This window comes from Salvelinus alpinus, chromosome 35, assembly GCF_045679555.1.
Source record: "Salvelinus alpinus chromosome 35, SLU_Salpinus.1, whole genome shotgun sequence".
NCBI classification, from domain to species: Eukaryota; Metazoa; Chordata; class Actinopteri; order Salmoniformes; family Salmonidae; genus Salvelinus; species Salvelinus alpinus.
The window spans coordinates 20,694,509-20,701,676 of NC_092120.1; positions in this window are offsets into that span (position 1 = coordinate 20,694,509).

Genomic DNA, 7,168 nt, shown 5'->3' on the forward strand with positions numbered 1-7,168 from the left:
ACATACAATATATCAAGTGGATAAAAGAAGGATGGAAAGCGCAAACAAGGATACAGTAGTAGAACGTCAACAACCTAATTGAAGGTGCTGTTTGTGGGGTTATTGGTCAGCAAAAACACAAAGGTGTACCAAGGCACTCTTCATGACATCGCAGTGGTGTGTTCAATGAAACAAAAGCTGGAACAATAGAAACATTGAGATATGCAATGTCTTTGCCTTCAGCATTGAGGCAGAACTGCTCGATCATTCTGACAATGCTGTGATGTAGGCTACATACAGTGCAGTGTTTTTCACATCTCCTCACCTGTTGTACACTTAATGGAAACTACGGTTCAAAAATAGCCATGGAAACCTGGCTGCATGTGACAACTAGTCAACCCCAATGTCAAAGGAGAGAGAGCAGCTTGATTCAATGAGTGGCCTACACACACCGCTTCAGGATACGGAGATTGAACCTGAATTTGTGAGTGACCCTTTACATCGGCAGTACCAGGGCTCTCACTGCGCTAGACTACATAAAGGCATTTTAATGCACTTCAGAAAGCCTGGAGAGCCCCGTCATAAAAATGTCTTTGGCATATATGCCTGGGTTTAAATCATAGTAATACAGCCTGATGTGACAGTCATAGCCCAAGGAAAATGAAACCATCCATGCTCCTAATCCCATATCATTACTGGATTGGCAACAAAACTAAACTAATACACATTTTTTGAGGGAAAATGTGTATTTATATAATATAATCTTGTCTGAAACTGACATTATGGTCTTCCTCGTCCGGCTCGCCAAATTATTCTCTATGTTAAATCTCTTATTGGAAAAATGGGTCTATATGACTTGACATAGCATGTTACTGGCTACAGGTTTGAATAAAACACACATGCATGCATGCTGCTTTGGTTATCCACAGTATATTTTACAACACAACAGACCGTCTCAGTCACGGAAGATCAAGATGGTACAATACAACAGAATCTAACTTATTTCACATCTGGTGATACAGATGTGTTGCAGACTAAAGTTCAGAAATATGGTATATCGTTGACAATGCAAATTCTGTACATTAATGCTGGATTCAGGGGATCAGAAACAAGTTCAATTAATTCAGACGAAACTCTTATCCAGAGCGACAGATTTAATTGACCCGATTTTATGAGTTGACCCTTTTAGTCACTTACCTTTCACCGTTTTAACCATTAAGATGATAAAACAAATCAATTTTTACAATGTCAAACTTTGACAATATGGATAATGTAGCTAGTTTTAACATGTTGTTAATGTTAGCAGCAAGCTAGCTTACTTTTAGCATATTATTAGCTATATTATAGTTCATCTAGCTAACTATAATCTCATTGCAGCATAAACCATAAATACATTCAACAAAATACTGTTTCGTATAAGGACTGATCTTGTAAACAGGATTCGTGAATAGTATGTCAATTCTTATGAATCAAGTCGTTCCATCGCCATGCCAACACACCAGCATAGTAACCTGGTCCTATTTCTGACAGGTCTATAGATGACATTTTAGTCAATGGCTGTGTGACAATGACCATCATGTTCTCTGAGTGTACAAGCCAGGCAAACACAGCACTTCACTTCGTACCCATATGAGGAATCTTTAAAAAAAGAAAAAGTCTGTTGCTAAACATACTGTGATGTTCAGACATGCCAAAGATAGCTTCCAGAAGTTCTTCATTGTGAGCTGTAAGACAGTGAATTATGCAGCTCCATAAATAGTAACAGAGGAAAAAGAGTGTGAGGTTTGTAGCTAGAGGCCCTGGGTTGTCAATGAGTAGGCGCTACAGTCACCATTAACAGCGACAGAACTGACCACAACCATTCACACCTTGTTTTCTGTATCAGCAATATATGTCTACTGTTGTCAGAGCCACCCGTACCAGATACACTCGAAGAGGACATAAGGAAGTGAGACTATAAAGGGGCTTCCCGTTGTTACAGCGGTAGCCTAAATAACAAGTGTTACGAGACAGAACCATGTGATGCGTGTGGAATTGACCGTCCTGTGCTTTCAACAAACTATCAGCAATACAATTTTTTTTCACAATAGGCCTACACACTACTCAAGTATATATTGACGTATACAGCTACTGTAGTATAAGTTTATTGATGTTACGGACTGAAATATGTCTTTGCTTATTTGAGGTGATAAAATGTATGTAGAGTTATGTTGAGTTCCTGCAACTGCCACGTACTGTGCCTTCCCTTGACTTATTCCACATTTTGTTGTGTTAAAACCTTAATTCAAAATGGTTTAAATAGATTTTTCTTCATCCATCTACACACAATACCCAATAATGACAAAGTTATTTTTTTAAAATATATTTTTCTTTCATGTATTGAAAATGAAATACAGAAATATCTCATTTATATAAGTATTCACACCCCTAGTCAGTACATGTTAGAATAACCTTTGGCAGTGAGTACAGCTGTGAGTCTTTCTGGGTAAGTGTCTAAGAGCTTTGCACACCTGGATTGTACAATATTTGCACTTTATTAGTTAAAAAAAAATCTAGTTCTATCAAGTTCGTTGTTGATCATTGCTAGACAGCCATTTTCAAGTCCTCCCATAGATTTTCAAGCCGATTTAACTCAAAATTGTAACTAGGCCACTCAGGAACATTCAATGTTGTCTTGGTAAGCAACTCCAGTGTATATTTGACCTTGTATTTTATGTTATCGTCCTGCTGAAAGGTGAATTTGTCTCCCAATGTCTGTTGGAAAGCAGACTGAACCAGGTTTTCCTTTAGGATTGTGCCTGTGCTTAGCTCTATTCAGTTTCTGTTTATCCCAAAAAAACTCCATGATCCTTGCCGATGACAAAATACCCAGCCACCACCATGCTTGAAAAGATGAAGAGTGGTACTCAGTGATATGTTGTGTTAGATTTGCCCCAAACATAGCGCTTTGTATTCAGGACATGAAGTACATTTCTTTGCCACATTTTTTGCAGTTTTACTTTATAGTGTTATTCTGTACAGGCTTCCTTCTTTTCACTCTGTCATTTATGTTAGTATTGTGGAGTATCTACAATGTTGGTGATCCATCCTAAGTTTTCTCCTATCACAGTGATTAAACGCTGTAATTGTTTTAATGTCACCATTGGCCTCATGGTGAAATCCTTGAGCGGTTTCCTTCCTCTCCAGCAACTGAGTTAGGAAGGACGCCTGTATCTTTGTAGTGACTGGGTGTATTGATACGTCACCCAAAATGTAATTAACATGCTCAAAGGGATATTCAATGTCAATGTTTTTTTTTACCCATCTACAAATAGGTGCCCTTCTTTGCGAGGCATTGGAAAACCTCCCTGGTCTTTGTGGTTAAATCTGTATTTGAAATTCACTGCTCGACTGCTTTTACAGATAATTATATGTATGGGGTACAGAGATGGTGTAGTCATTCAAAAATTATGTTAAACACAAATCCATAGCTCCATCTCCCCAGACTATCTTTAATTTGAGTATTTAATACACCTCTGAGGACAGTTTTGTTAATCACATTTGTATACTCTGCAGTCTCCACTGCACAAGTGAGTGTGACCATTACTGTAGGAGGTACCACCCAGCATCTAGTAAAATGGTCAGTATCACTTCAACTTATAGCACATGTAAAATGGTAACACAGCAATAACATATTATTATTATTCTGTTGTTCTTAAGTAAATGCCATTACATTTCCATCTTTCATCAACTGGATGGACCCCAGTAAAGTATGAATACTTACCACATATTTTAGATTTGGTTAGAGACAAGAGGGGCTGAAGAGTGTACGTAGCACTAAAAATCTGAACATCTAAAACTCTCCAACAGACAGACTCACTCAAACACACCTCAACAGACAGACTCACTCAAACACACTCCAACAGTTAGACTCACTCAAACACACTTCAGAAGTCTTCAGCCAAGATCAACTGGCCGCAAAAATTGACAGCCTCTCTCTGTGTCAGCGTGCGTGTGTGTGTGTGTTTCAAGAGCATGTGTGTATGTCTGTGACTGTGTGTATAATGTGCATGTGTGTATGTTTGCGAGTGTGCACTTGAACCGTTACGCTTGCATCCAGAAATGACCATAGGAAGAGTACCAGTAAAACCAACCGCAGCAGCAGTCTTCAATGCATAAATGTTGAGGGAGTGAATGTCTGTTTACAAGACAGAGCAATAATCATTTTGCATGAAAACACAAGCGAGGAGCAGACTGCTCGTAAATCTCAGCGCAAGACATTCCATGTGGTTTCTTTTTGCTGTGGTGTGCTGTGCTGTGTGTGTGTGTGTGTGTGTGTGTGTGTGTGTGTGTGTGTGTGTGTGTGTGTGTGTGTGTGTGTGTGTGTGTGTGTGTGTGTGTGTGTGTGTGTGTGTGTGTGTGTGTGTGTGTGTGTGTGTTGCCATTGGGCCAGATGTAGAAGCATTATAAATGATGACGTCTTCCCAGGAAGTGGATCATTAAAATGATGTAAAAACACGATTATTAATTATTTTAATGACAGTTTGAGATGAGAAAGATATACATGAATAAATACTGTATGGAACCCAGGCTGAGAAACTGAAACAGTTGGGGCATCAATAGATGTCATGGCCTTTCTCTCCTCTGATTCAGCTGGTGTCAGACACCGATGTTACAATCACAATCAATAACACATTCACAAGAATGAAGTTCCAATTCCACTTGCCAGGGAGCAATGATTCCTGGTCTGACTGCAGTTGTAAACAAGTGGTAACGGACCCCCGTCATTGAGCCTTTCCTCAATTGTCTACAGCTCCTTTTTTCCTACCAATGGTTAATACCATAATTTATCTTCTAAAGTATGTGATGTGGCTTTTCACCCAGAAGCGCCGAGAAGAGAAACAGCCAAGCCACAGTCGATACCAGATATCGACTGTAGGCAAGGAAAACACTGCGTACACTTTCCCCGCTCTAGCAGAGTGCTCACGGTGCCCCAACCCTACACCGCCCACCCCACAAGGCCCGGGACGTCTGCTGGTGGTTATGTGTGATGATCCTCTGTGCTTAAGCTAGTTTTTCAGGTTAAGGGGGAATCCAGGGTTTTTCAGAACTGGCTCTGGTTCAAGATGAATTACTCCACAGATTATTCAAACCGTCAGTAGGAGTGCTAATATAGGGAGCCAGAGAGAGAAGAGCACAGGGCGTCCTGCCCATCCGTTTATTATGGATAGGTTTTATGATTGAAATGGCAGAGAGCAGGGATTGGTCCCTTCACACAGTTTTTCCTACAATTCTGTGTTGCTATCTGGAATGTCTGGTAGAAAACACATTTCGCCCTCTGATGAGGAAAACATATTTCTGAACATGTTTTGATAGGGCCTATGTATTATGTAAATTTTATAGGCCCTACCAGCTGGGCAATATCATGCTACAGCGCCTGGTGTGGGTGCAGGCTTTTGTTTTAGCCTTGCAGCAGCAGACTATGTTTTAATAATCAAAGCCTTGGTTAAAAACTACATGATTCGTTTTTTGTTGCTTGGCATGAATAAAAGTTTCCCAATGGCCCTTGCAAGGTAAGATAACCCAGCCCTGGCCCCTGGACTCAATAAATGGAGTTACACAGGGCCGTGCACAGACCTTTCATACATACAAAGTACCTCTGTAGTTAGAGTGCCTCCTAAACACATGATTGACACCGGAAAAGAGGGTGAGCTATCAGCTAATCACTGATGTTGATTGATGTAATTCTGAAAGTTAGCTAGCTCAACATTTTTCTGATTGTGATTTATCTTAAATGCTCTTACATTCTTAAATAATAACTTCACAGTATAATAGTAATAATCTTCTAACTCTTAATATATTGCTGGCTAGTGGCTTGTGTGGATAGTTTTATGTACACTACCATTCAAAAGTTTGGGGTCACTTAGAAATGTCCTTGTTTTTGAAAGAAAAACACATTTTTTGCCCAGTAAATAACATCAAATTGATCAGAAATACAGTGTAGTCATTGTTAACTTTGTAAATTAATATTGTAGCTGGAAATGGCAGATTTTTTATGGAATATCTACATAGGCGTACAGAGGCCGATTATCAGCAACCAACCAATGGCACGTTGTGTTAGCTAATCCAAATGTATCATTTTAAAAGGCTAATTGATCATTAGAAAAGCCTTTTGCAATTATGTTAGCACAGCTGAAAACTGTTGTGCTAATTAAAGAAGCAATACAACTGGCCTTCTTTAGACTAGTTGAGTATCTGGAGCATCAGCATTTGTAGGTTCGATTACAGGCTCAAAATGGCTAGAAACAAAGAACTTTCTTCTGAAACTCATCAGTCTACTCTTGCTCTGAGAAATGAAGGCTATTCCATGCGAGAAATTGCCAAGACACTGAAGATCTCGTACAACGCTGTGTACTACTCCCTTCACAGGAACAGCGCAAACTGTCTCTAACCAGAATAGAAAGAGGAGTGGGAGGCCCCGGTGCACAACTGAGCAAGATGACAATTACATTAGAGTGTCTAGTTTGAGAAACAGACACCTCACAAGTCCTCAACTGGCAGCTTCATTAAATAGTACCCGCATAGGGGCCTCCCGAGTGGCGCAGTGGTCTAAGGCACTGCATCGCAGTGCTAGCTGTGCCACTAGAGATTCTGGGTTCAAATCCAGGCTCTGTCGTAGCCGGCCGCGACCGGAGGGCCCATGGGGCGGCGCACAATTGGCCCAGAGTCGTCCGGGTTAGGGAGGGTTTGGCCGGCAGGGATATCCTTGTCTCATCGTGCACTAGCGACTCCTGTGGCGGGTCGGGCGCAGTGCATGCTGACACGGTCGCCAGGTGTACGGTGTTCCCTCCGACACATTGGTGCGGTTGGCTTCCGGGTTAAGTGGGCATTGTGTAAAGAAGCAGTGTGGCTTGGCTGGGTTGTGTTTCGGAGGATGCATGGCTCTTGACCTTCACTTCTCCCGAGTCCGTACGGGAGTTGCAGTGAGACAAGACTGTAACTACTACCAATTGGGGAGAAAAAAATGGGTGAAAATACAACAATTTTTTTTTTAAAGCTGGCAAGGTAAAAATCTGTCGTTCTGCCCCTAAACAACACAGGCCGTCATTGTAAATAAGAATTTGTTCTTAACTGACTTGCCTGGTTAAATATATTTAAATATCAGCCAACCAGACTGAATATTGATGATGATGTAAATCAAGTGTTAACA